Source organism: Enhydra lutris, unplaced genomic scaffold (genome assembly GCF_002288905.1).
Source record: "Enhydra lutris kenyoni isolate GAN:26980312 unplaced genomic scaffold, ASM228890v2 scaffoldscaffold11, whole genome shotgun sequence".
Classification (NCBI taxonomy): Eukaryota; Metazoa; Chordata; class Mammalia; order Carnivora; family Mustelidae; genus Enhydra; species Enhydra lutris.
Window position 1 is genome coordinate 1,639,342 of NW_019154095.1, and position 12,883 is coordinate 1,652,224.

The following is a 12,883-nucleotide window of genomic DNA, read 5'->3' on the forward strand; positions in this document are numbered from 1 at the left end:
CCACAGCCAGTGTCACCCAGTGTTGAGGAAGACAGGCCTGCATCTCGTTCACACCCATCCCCAGAGGCTCCCGGGCGCCTTCCCTGTCTGTCCCCAGCACAGCACGGGTGACCAACCGTGACGGCTGGTTCGTGTGGACGATCGTGGGTTGTGTCTCACAGTGGCCCCTCAGAGGCCGTTTCGAGGCCAGCCTAAACCCAGGTCCCCTGTCCTGCAGTCCTCGCACCGCAGGCTTTTCCCTCATGGCCATCCCAGCTCTGACGGCTGACCCTTGTGCCGTGTGGATGACACTGAACCGGGAGGGCCAGTACTCAGCAGGGCGTGTGCCCGAGTCCTCCCGGGAGAGGCACGGCTGGAGCCTGGGTGGGGGGCGGTCGTCTGAGCGGGAGGCTCTCGGGGCAGCTGGCCTGGGCCCCTCGCTCTCCTGGAGGCTGAGCCAGGCTGAGGTGGGGCGGCGAGCTGTGAGCCGGGCTTGGCCCCGGGGACGCTGGCTGCCCAGTCTCCGTGGACACAGGCTCCAGCCAACTCTTGGGTTAGTTTTTTCCTGCTGGTGTACCGGGCGGCCTTTAGCAGGAAGACCCGCGGGTTTTGACAACGCCATTGCCTCGACGTGAGTGTGGAGATAAAACAGACGTCCTGTTTTGGGGTAGCACCGACGGCATGACTTGACTGTTTCAACCGAATTTTGCTGCTGGAAGAATCGAGGGAACAAGCCAGCTTTTCCCTTTGCTGCAGGAATAACCAAGCGGGGACACGGCCCCTGGACCGCGCGGCGCGCTCGCAGGTGCTGGTGCTGTGTGAAGGAGGCAGGTCAGTGGCGTGAGTCCGCGGGCTTGTCCGAGCTAATTGTGCGGCTAAAGCAAGCTAAGGTGTTCCCTGAGTGTGTGTGTGTGTCCATATATTTGCATACATTTGTGTATGTTCGTATGCAGAGTATCCGTGTCGGGGAGTTGGACACGAGACTGTTTGCTACACGAATCTAATGAACAGTGAGTCGAATCGAGGTTCTGGAGAGAAGAAAGAAGAGTTAATATTCGGGATCTGTTTTCTCCCCTGCCAGGGCCTGCACACCGCGTGTGTGATGCGTGAAGGAAATGGGGGGGGGTCGCTGGTGATTTAAAGTAAAGCCTGGTGGTGGCCCCAGAAATGGACGCTGACGTGTCATGGGAATTGCGTGTTCCTCAGTCGATTTACAGCGTGTGCGTGCGCATGTGTGTATGTGTGTGTGCGTGCATGTGCGTGCATGTGTGTGCGTGCGTGCACGGAGCACTCTCACGTCACATTCTGAGCGTCTTACAAGTCCTGATCTCTAAGCACTTCCACTTGAAATTGTCGGGTACACGTTCACACGCACCAGCAGTTGCACCCCGTCGTCTGAGCTCGATGTGCTAAGGAGAAGCTCCCTTGCTGGGTGGAGCGCGGCCGCTGGCAGGGAGGACGGCAGCCGGAGCCTCCCGGGAGCGCCCGGTGACCATGTCTGCAGGCGGAAGGACAGCACTTCCCCCCTCGGCTCCTGGGGTGGAATCCACGAGTCAGCCCCTCCCACACACTCCCACAGAGAGCGCATAGTCTGTGCCTGAGAAAACAGGCGCTTTTCCTTGAGAAACAAACTGTTCTTTTAATTGAACATGTTTTTGCATCTACAACAGAGAAGAAAAGAAATACCCCCCCCCCCAAATACCACCCGGTAATTTAGATAATCTAAACCAGCAGTCAGCAAACTCTTTCTGGAAAGGGCCACATAGTTAATATTTTAGGTTTGCGGAGACCATGGGTTTTTCTTTGTTTATGTTCGGTTTTGTTTTTATGACCCTTTAAAGCTGTAAATGCCGTTTTGACTGAGGGCTGTGTGCAAAAAAACCATGTTCGGATTTGGCCCCAAGTAAAATTCATCAGTCTGTGCACATCTCCTCTTTTCCCAAAATAAGTAAGTCCTGCAGATGAGGGGTTCCAGCGCGGTGTGCCATAACCCGTGATCAGTAGCTCATTAGGACATCACGGAAGTCTTAAAAAGTTCACCCCAAATAAAACCAATTTTCCATGAATTTCATGAAGCGACATATCTATAGAATTGGGGTCATTCGTGAATTTCTTTGCTTATTTTTTTTTTTTCTCTTGCAGATTTCCCTCCTGGAGTCACTTTCCTGTCTGAATCACACCCGTTAGTGCTTTCTGCTGGTGGCAGAGTCTCCAGGCTTCTGCTTGTTGAAAAACCAACAACATTGCCTTTGATCTGGGGAGAGATGCTGTCTGGGTATCAGAGACAGTCCCAGTGGGGCGGGCACACCCCCGTGTCACTGCTCTGGGGCAGCCAGGAGACTGTGCTGTCCCCTGGCCCGGACTCCTTTCTGCCTTCTTGGCGAGGTTTTCTCTCTTTCTTTGCTTTCCAGATTTCTTTTTCTTTGTGTGACCGGTTTAGGTGTGCATTTCTTTGTGCATCTTCTGCTTGGAATTTGCTAGGATTCTGGAATCTGTGGATTTGGTATTTTTCATCCATTCTGGAAACATTTCATTGTCTTTTCAGGTTTTGGCTCTGTGACACTCTCTAATAAAGCATATTTTAGAATGTCTTACTCTCTGCCTTCTGTAGCTCTTACGTCTTTCTCTATGTTCTTAGTAACTTTTGTCTCCGGATCATGAATTCTGATTTACATTCTGGATCTTGCATTGTGCCAAAATTGGCGGTTAACTCCCTGCATTTTGTTGTTGATTTTGGTTATCTCATTTTTGTTTCTAAAAGTTCTGTTTACTTACTTTAAAAATCTGATCTGTACCTATTTATGGCTTCCTGTTTCCTTAGACACCGTCGGGATTGTCCTCTATTTATTTCAATGGGGCAGCATGTATTTGAGCTCTGGAAAGGCTTCATGGAGCTCTAACTCACGCACCGTACGTTCACCTGTTCAAAGCATAGGGTTCCCTGATTTACAGCACCGTGGCTGGGCCCCCATCATGGGGTCCCTTGTAGCACGTCCTCGTCACCCCCAAAAGCAGCCCCGTCCCCATCAGCACTCCCGCCCCACCACGGACATTTCACTGAGTGGCATCGTCCAGCGTGTGGTCGATGCCCCGCATTTCACAGTTCCCGCTGCCAGCTGGCGGGACAGTGGAGTTGCCCCTCCATGGGTGCCACGTGCCATGCTGCTGGGGTGTTCCTGCACCAGTTTTGCGTGGACGCCTGCTTCTCTCTCTCTGGAGCACGTGCCTGGGAGTGGAGCTGGGGCATTGCTCTGGGCTTCCCATGCACAGGACCTGCTGTTTCCCGACGTGCGGCCTTCGCTGGAATGCCCACCAGCAGGGGTGCATGAGGGCTCCAGGTTCTTCCTCCTGCCTTTGCCGTCACAGCCCTGCAGTGGGTCTGCGGGGCTTTCCTTGCTGTGTGTTCCGTGTTTCCCCGACAGTGGTGCTGGACGCACTATTGCGTTGTGATTCGTCCGGTGGGCGGTGACGGAGGTCTCTGCAAACCTGCTCTCCGGTCCTTTGTTCCTTAGGCAGGGGCCATTTCCACGGGTCATTCCTTCTCTTAGACAACAGCCTAGTATTGTGTCTGGAAGATCCCCTGTAGGGAAAACTCTTTCCCGCCCATCGGGTTCCGTTTCCAGGGTTCATGGACATTATTAGGGTTCATGGCGTCTGGTGGGTGGGCCTTTACTCCTGGGGTGCCCTGGCACCAAGCTCGAGCCTTAATCTTCCCCGGATGATGCCGATGGTTTGCCCCCAGCTCTGCTCCCAGCCTGAGCTGCACCCCCTGGATGGCTGTAGGGAGGTCGCCCACCTGACCCCCCACCTTCCTCAGCCATGGGAGTTTAATTTCCCCCTCTGAAGTGAGCCCGTCAAATCACAGTTGTTCAAGGAAAACTGGTTACACGTTCACCTTGTAGGACTTCATTATTCCTTTCTGTTCCAGGCTGGTATTCCTTATGGGACTCCTCATCAGTTTTCAGTGTGTGTGTGTGTGTGTGTGTGTGTGTGTGTGTGTGTGTGTGAGGGGGTTGGGGGGAGTTCCCAGAACCAGCAGGAGGTAAAACACAAGATCAAACGTAAAAACCAGGCCTGGAGAGAGAGTTGTTGTAAGGAACTTCTCCCACAGTTGTAGGGGTTTGGCAAGTCCAAAATCTGTAGGGTGGGCGGCAGGCTGGAGCCCCAGAGAGAAGCTGCCGTTCGAATCTGCAGGTGACCCACCAGCAGAATTCCTTCTGAGGGAGTCAGTCTTTGCTCTCTCAGTGCCTTCACCTGATGGGATGAGGCCCACCCACACCTGGCAGGTTCATCTGCTCAACTCCAAGTCTACGGATTTCAGTGTTCATCCCGTCTAGAAAATACCTTCACAGCAACATCTACACTGCTGTTTGATCATGCATCTAGGTACCATGGGACGGCCAAATTGACACATTAAAGTTAACCATCGCAGTGTATACACAGCATACATGTGCCTTCATACATTCCAAAACTTATTTTCGCTGTAGGAGCTGTTACAAGTGACTAACCTGCCGTTACTCGACTTGACGTCTTTAACACGGATGCGTCTCGGTTAGATACCGTGACTGTGACTAGGTGGAGCCAAGTTAGGGTTAATATAATCTTTTCTCCAAAATTGCAAAAGATGGTTGGCAACACAATTATTCAAACGTGTTTATAATCTTTCCCCTCTGTCTTATAACGCGGTTTTGGATTTCTTCTCGAAGTTACTGATATTGATCGATTTTTCCCCTTAGAAGGACAAGGACGGTTCCGGTGGCTTGCGGCGCCACCTAGTGGCTACCGGTCAAAGTCTCCCTTCAGCAAGATTCCCAGGGCCGGGAAGGAAGGGTCAGGGCTTCCCAGGAGGCTGCCCAGCGCTGCTCGAGATGTGACCCGGGGTCCCCAGGAGACCTCTGATAGCTCTTCGGGAGGCGAGGGATCAAAACCATTTTCATAATACTCGTGAGATCAGTGATCATTTCAGTGATGTGAGTGTTTGCATCCAGGGGTGGAATTGGACGGTTTGCACCATCCCATATGTGACGTTCCAGGCTCCGGAAGGGTGAGGACCCGGCCACGTGTGGGACAGAGCTCAGAGGCGCACGTGGCCGGGGTGAGAACGCTGCTGGCGTGGCTTCGGATTCTGAAATCGGGGTTGTGGCTCACCCTTGGGATGTCGCTGTGTGGCTGGGCGTGCGGGGGCCAGACCACGGCTCCCTGCTGGCTTTCCTCCACACATAGCCAGAGCTTAGACCGCCACAGCCGCGTGCGGCCCATGCGCCCACCTTCTTTCCTTGAGCTGGGCATCGTGGAGGTTTGCAAAAATGTGAAAGCTTGCCTCTCTAGCTGTTTTCTTGTTTCCAGAAATGTCGTTATTTTTCACAGACATGCTGTTTGTGTTAACATCTACAGGTCTTTCATTTTTGTTACTTTGTAATGAATCCGTAATACGTATTGTAAAAATGTTCTGGCTTAAATTTCTAGTGTGGCAAGCACGGGTAGATATGACCTACACAGATAAAAGCCCTTTGGGATCAGTCATGTTTAATGGTGCCGGGACTCCGGACGGATCTGACCCAAGAGCTCGAGGAAGTTTAGAGTGACGGAATGAGACTTGATAATCTCGGATAATTAAAAACAACATGTAATGTTGAATTCAGGAACTGGAATGATTTGAGTCAGAGGATAATACATACTGATTTATGGTTAATTTTTGATACTTTATACCATTTCATTTGTACATCAAAACAGTTCATGGCTGATCTTTCTATTTGTACTTTTCATAGTTTTAAAGCAGGTTCCGTTCCTGACTTGACCACATGTCTTACCTCTTTCCTTCCCTTTCAACAACCAAATCAAAGAATACTTACTGGCTGTCTATTCTACGCCAGGCCCAGGGAGAACTCTTCTACAAAGAGAAGGAGACTAGTTTCTGCCTCTCCCAGGCTGGAATCGTAACAACTTGTTTATGTACACATTCAGACATTGCCCAGTTTTCTAAAATCACTCCCAAATTTAACAGGTCGTGTTGTAATTTATGAGTAATGCAGCGTCCTTGGGCCTTAGGCACTGGGATCTGCAGTTTTATACCCAACAGGCCGCGTGGAGAATTTTATCTAAATAGCCCATCCATTAGTGGGATGCTTTGTCGCTAGTGTATCATGTGTGTTTCCCCCGCAGAGTCTTCTGTAAGTGAGGAAGTTCTATCCTCGTAGGAGAAATGCTTTTAAAGAAGAGTGACAGTCAGAGGCTCGAGTTCCGTGACGTGATCGGAGGGAAGCAGCCGCCTGTGGTGTACAAGAGAAAACGACGTACAGAGCCCAAGGGGAAAAGAGGCAGAACGACGTGAACTCAGCAAAAATACCGTTTTTTGGAGACAGAACAGCAGCGTCACCAAGAGAAAGCCTTCCCCTTCCGTGTCTCATATCTGTGCCTTGTGGCTCCTGGGTCACTGTTCCTCAAAGTGCACAGGGACAAGGCCTTCCCGTTCTTGGATGGTTCTCGTGTGGGGATGACAGCTGGGATGTGTGATCGTGTCTTGCGGAGGAAGAGAACCGGTCGGATGCAGATGGACAGGTTATGTGAGAGATTTATCATAGGAACTGGCCCCTGGTATTGTGGGGGCCAGGAAGCCCCCGGACCTGCCGTCCGTGAGCTGGATGGCCGGGCCAGTTGGTGCTGGAACTCCATCCGAGGCTGATGGTCTACACCAGGGCAGCCATTCCTGTGGTTCTGTTCAGGCCTCAGTGATTGCCTGATGGCCACCTGCCTTCCAGAAGGGGGGGTCTTTACTCAGTGTCCTGATTCACAGACACCCCAGAGGTTGGGTTTCACCAGCTCCCCCTGCTGAGCCTGGTCAGGCATCTGGAAACTACCCCTCCTGGGGTGACAGTAGGTACCTGTCTATGACCCCAGGGTATTTATTAATAGGTCCCAGTTTGGATCCTAAGTTGTATGGGCCCCGCATTCCAGCAGAGCCACGGACATTGGGAGGTGAGATAGATCTTAGTGACTCATTTGTTTGACTACTCTGTTCTCCCTGACTTTAATGGGTTAGGAATCTGCACGCCTGTGTTAGCCAATGTCACAGAGCTCATCGATGTCAGTCTTTGGGGTGCACGCTTTGACCATCAGTCCTGTACCAAATATATGGCCATTCATTTGTTGTTATTATCCGGTTCTTCTAGTCAGTTTGCCCGTGGATGAATGAGCAGCTTGGAAGGACGGCGGTGAACCCAGACAGACCTGCTGGGAGCAGGTGCACGTGCTGGGGACCCCTTAGCATAAGAGGCCCCTGATGGCAAGTTCCACTGCACCAAACAGAGCCCGAGAGTCCGGGAGCGGTGAGGACCCAGTGCCTGAGAGTGCGGGAGAGCCGGGCTTCGGCAGCCGGGCCGGCCTCGTGCGAAGCCAGGGCACGTTGCAGAGCCTCATTGTCTGAGGACCACGGGTCAGTGCTGTCTCAACCTTTGTTTAACCCTGAGAAGAAAATTCCTTCATCCCACATCTTCATGTGGGCTGCCAAAGCCGTGATCTTCTGCTGGGAGAACTGGGGACATCTGTTAACGGCAGGTCTTAAAGGTTTTGTGGGCCAGCGGCGGAAGACGGAGGAAAACCAACACCAGCAGACTCTTGATCTCAAGTCAAGATCTCCCGCCCCTGGGGACATGTTTCCATGCCTTGTGCAAAGGCCCAGATCTTATCGCCCAAGCCCCCTGCCCCTCTACAGCACCTCTGAAGTGCGAGAGTCAGGCAGACCCCACGGCTGGGACCAGAAATGCCAGTGAAGACACTGGATTCTAGTGGCTGTTCCTGACTCCTGTGGACTGAAGACTTCGGCCCTAGAGCCTCTGCTGTGAGCCTGTCAGCTGACCTGACCCCATCTGCAAATGACCCCATCACTCACCCTGGGGGTTTGGCCACAGTCCTGTGCTAAACTGGACAATGGCCTTCACCTTGACCTTGACCTGGGAACCGCTTCTCCCTCAAGGCTAAAGAGAGAGGGACTAGACATCAAGATCTCTAAATTCTAGCTCAAACTCCCTGCATAACCACGTAAGGCTGGACAGTTCTTTGTTTTTTTAAGTCTGTGTGGTCTTTGATCTCTGTATGCGTGGGGCGAAGCCAGAGGACGGGGCAGGCGATTGTCACTGTTCCGTCCAGTGCTGAGAGTCTGCGGGGGGGGGGGGGCTGGCCGACTTCCTATCAGCAGCAGGCCCCCCCCCCCCCGCCGCCGGAGCCCAGGGGCACTTGGCTTGTCTCCTGCTCACAAGGGCAGGGCCTGCCCTGCCAGCCTCATGGACTCGCGTGCCCTCCGTCCTTTCTTATTTTATTACAACCACCATTCTTTCAGCCACATGGCTGGGCCGCACTGTCCGTAATCTCGAAGCCATTAAGGGCTTTCAGAATGGAATCCTCTTGGCGTGGCCGGCCGCGGCTCTGGTGCCTGTTTCCTGGATCCAGTCCTGCGCCCAGCAGCTGGTGACCCCATCCTGGTGCGGTAACGCTCCCTTCCCGGGGCCTGAGCGTTCCGGATTGAAATCATAGCATATGGGGGCTTAAATCAGGATCATGTCATCCAGACTCTCACTTTACAGATGGGGAAGCCAAAGCCCGGGGCGGTCGGACAGATTCTGCCTGGGTCACGAAGCTTTGACAGCAGATTAGCAAATTTAGCGGCCAGGCCTGGAGCCCGTGCCCTTGATGCCCGCCCCGGGGGCTGTGGCCAGATCTCAGCGGCGCTAGCCTCCTCGAGATTACTTAATGACACCGTCGAGATAAACTTCCCATTAATGGAGGGCCACGTCTGTAAATAGAAACCTGTAAATAGAATCTACAGGGTAAAAAAAGGCGCTTCTTGTGTTCTTCCCCCATGCAAGGCACTATTTCAGTCGGGCTTGGGGGTGGGTCTGAACCCACTTCTGTGTCTACACAAGCCTTTGGCCCCGGGTACGGTCAGTGTACAAAAACGGCAGGTGGGTGGTTTTGACCCGCACAGATGGGCAGTTCTCATAGGTTTAAACAGAAGCATGAAGATAGCATGAAGGGCCACACTGTAATCTTTTTAAAATACCAAGAGTTGACACACTGTGTTCTGTGGGCTTCAGGTCTGCGACGCAGTGACCCAGCAGTTCTGTGCGTTGCTCACGCTCCTCTGGAAGGGAATGGAGACGCGGAAATGCACGGTTGCCTATACAGCCCGAGTGACCTCAGTCTTAGCTTTCCCTTCGCACGCCCGGGTCTTCGTATCTCCCGGGGGTTTCCTCTCTGCTGGCACAATGTCTGTCCTGTCACTGGACCAGAAGAGCCTTGTGAGTCACAGAGGAACTTGTCCCCACTCAGTCCATGGGCTCTGCGTTTCTGTGGCTCTGGCCTGCGGCTCCCAACACCCCCATCTCACTGAGGGTCACAGTGGAGGTCACGCCAGGCAGAACGCACATGTGATACCTGCGAGGCACACAGCTTGGGCCTCCTGCCAGGTTTCCTAGGCTATGTTTTGATCTGCAAAATATGGAAAAACTTTGGGCTTCATTACAGAGACATTGAGTAATGCCCGAATACCAAGCAATCTAGTTGCTTTGAAGTTTGGGAGGACTCTCAGTTTTGTCATTCTCGGTTTCCTGTTAACGCAGACGCGGGCACGTTAGCGGCTCTGTTGGGCTTATTCACCCGGGAAGCAGACGGTTCTTGAAATGTGTCGCTAGTCCTGTGGCGCGGCCATGGTGTGGGCTGTGAGACGGATGAGCAGGTGGTTGCCACAAGGAACGTGTGGTTACCGGCCGACCCAGGGCTCTGGAGGAAAGAAACGTGGCTTTTGGGGTCGTGAACGGAGGGCCCTAACTTAACTCGGGGGTCAGAAGAGGTGTCTGGGGAACTGGTGTTTGAGGTGGAGCTGAAGGGTTCACCAGGAGACGGGCGGCTGGTGCAGGGGTGATGTAGCGGGAGACCCCGGGGCCGGGCGGGGTGGTGTGTGGGACTGGGGTGGCTCTGCAGGGCACAGTTAGGCACAACCAGGGTTGGAGAAGGTCTGGCCACGATCCTGAGCCTGTGGGCAGAGGCGGCGGTAGGCGAGGGTGGGGGGCGGCCTGGTGCTCTGACACCATGATGCTGCACAGGAAGGAGGTGGCAGGTGCAGGGGGACTCAGCAGGGATGACGCTCGGGATGAGGGGGCTGAGCAGGGTGTGCAGGGCTGACGGCTCGGCCCCCCAGGGGCAGGGGACACTGGTGGCGGGAAGCATGGAGAGCCCGGGCCCGGCTTTGACGAGGTGCGTGAGGACAGCCTCCCACATGGGCTGGTTCTGACCAACGGCAGAGTCAGTGTGGGCCTCGGGAGGGAGGAGCGGGCCCTCCTGGCTGGTGGCTGGTGGAGCGCTCCTGACCCTGTGTGACCTTGGGGGTTTCTGCATAAGAGGGAGCAGAGTCCACGCACTGGTGGGCATGTGGGTCGTGGTGGGGGAGGGAGAGGAGGGAATGTTGTCGAGTCGTTGAAGCTCTTAAGTTCTTACCGTTGGTTGTATCTGTCAGTTCTAGAATTTTCCTTTTATCCTTTAAAAAGATCAATTCTAGGAGAAAATCAAGATGACTTTGAGTAGGTCGATGGCATTTAGACATAGCATCAAACGTATGATCCGTGACAGAAATAATCGATCAGCAGGATTTCATGACAATGAAAAACTGCTCCAGGAAGAACCAGCTAAAGAGGTTGGGCAGAAGGTCACAGTTCGAGGCAAATATTTGCACAAGACATTTGTGTTATCTAAAATATATAAAGAACTCTTAAAACTCAATAAGAAAATGATAAAAACCTGATTAAGAAATGGGCAGAAGCCTCGGACACCTCCCCAAAGAGAACAACAGATGGCATGTGATGCCCCACGTCACGCGTCATTAAGGAAATGTAAATTAAGGCAACGGCGAGACACGCTGCATGCCTGTGAGAACGGCCCAGGTCCAGAGGGCCGGCCACGCCGTGTGCTGGTGAGGATGCGGGTCAGCGGGAGACCCCGCTCGTGGCTGGCGGGAGCAGAATGGAGCAGACACCTCGGAGGACAGTTTGGTGCTTTCTTGCAAAAGGAAACATGCTCTTACATGTGACCAGCAGTGGTGCTGATGAGTTGAAAACCCATGAAAATAGGTTTCATGAGTTGAAGATTTATGTTCACGTAAGAGCCCGCACACGGATGCTTACCACAGCTTCATTCATAATTGCCACAACTCGGAAGTCACCAAGATGTCCTCCAGTGGGCGCTGGGTAAGCTATGGTCCGGAAATGGAATATTATTCAGCCCTAGAACAAGCCATCAGGCTTTGAGACGACACAGCGGAACCTTAAATCCGTGTCATAAAGTCAAAGAAGTAAAGAACCTCCTGTCTGATTCCAGCTCGGACATCCTGGAAAAGGCAAAACTACAGAGATGGGACAAGATCATCTGGGGGTGGTTGGAGGCGGGGAGGGACAAGCAGGTGGCACCCAGGGGGTTCAGGGCAGTGAGGTTGTTCTGGGTGACACCACAACAATGGGTACCTGTGATCACATGTTTGTGCGAATGCACAGAGTGTATGACACCAAGAGTGTCCCTGGTGTAGACAGTGGGCCCTGGGTGATGACGATGGGCTCATCGGTGGTGACAAGGGCACCGTCTCGTGGGGGTGCTGGTGGTGGCGGAGGCTGTGTGTGGAGGGGCAGGGGGCACATGGGAATGCTCTGTACTTTTAATTTGTCTATGAACCTAAAACCAATCTAAAAAATAAAGTATTTCAGAAGAATAAGGAGTAAATTACAAAAAGTATCTATGATATTCTTTAAAAAAGTCCCATTCCCTGATGAAATTCCCCATCTTAGAGTCTTTTTTTCTTGAACATAGTCATGGCAGACATTTTAAATTTTATATGATAACTGCAGTGACTTGGGACTCTGTGAGCTTTTGGATTATTATTTTATCCTCTTGGTCCCTGCACTGGGTTGAATGGCTGCACCACCCACCCCCACCGCATTCAGGTCCCGTGGTCCCAAATAATGTGACCTCATTTGGAAATAAAGTCTTTGCAGATATGATTACAGATTGTGCTAAGGTCGTACTAATCACAGTGGGCCCTAAACCCAGTGAGTGCCCTGAAGAGGGACCGAGAAGACAGATGGACAAGATGCTGTGAAGACAGACAGAGCCTGGAGTACAGGGTCCGCAGCGCTGGAGAACAGGGTCCCTCAGAAGCTGGAGGAGACGTGGAAGGGTCCCTCCTAGAGCCTCAGAGGAGCGCAGTCCCCTGGCACCCTGATTTTTGACATCTGGCCTCCAGAACGGAGAGGGATTAAGTTTCCATTGTTTTGAGCCACCAAGATTGAGATAATTCACAACGGCTGTGGGAACAAACGATCTTCTCGCCTAATGAATTGTGCTTGAATGACTGAAGTTGCCTGAGAAATACTGTGCGGTTCTGAGTGACACCGGTCTCATGGAGTCACCGTTCGCTCTCTGCTCTGGCGGTACTCGGCGGTGAAAGTCGGCGCTGAGCCCGGGCGCACGTCTGTGCCCCTTCCCTTCATACCGGCCTTGCAGATCCTGGGTGCGTCCCTGGCTCCGGCTCCGGCAGCCCCGTGGCCTTGCTGAAAAGCTCCACTGTTCTCTCTGCTACTTAGAGCTGGTCTGTGTGTCTGGCCAAGAGTTGGACAATGTCCAAAGATGAAAAGCCAGAAGACGTAGTTCCCTCTAGGGCCTTTGTCCCTCACATCCTGGCTGCCTGATCTGTCTGTCTGTCTGTCCATCCATCCATCCATCCACCCACCCATATACCTACCTGTCTGTCTATCATTTATCTTCTCTCTCTTTTCTTATTTACATTTTATCTGAACTTCTAGTTGTTCTGTGTAAGAGACGTGTCCTACCAGAAGCTGCTGTGTCGTGGATGGGAGAGTAACAGAGC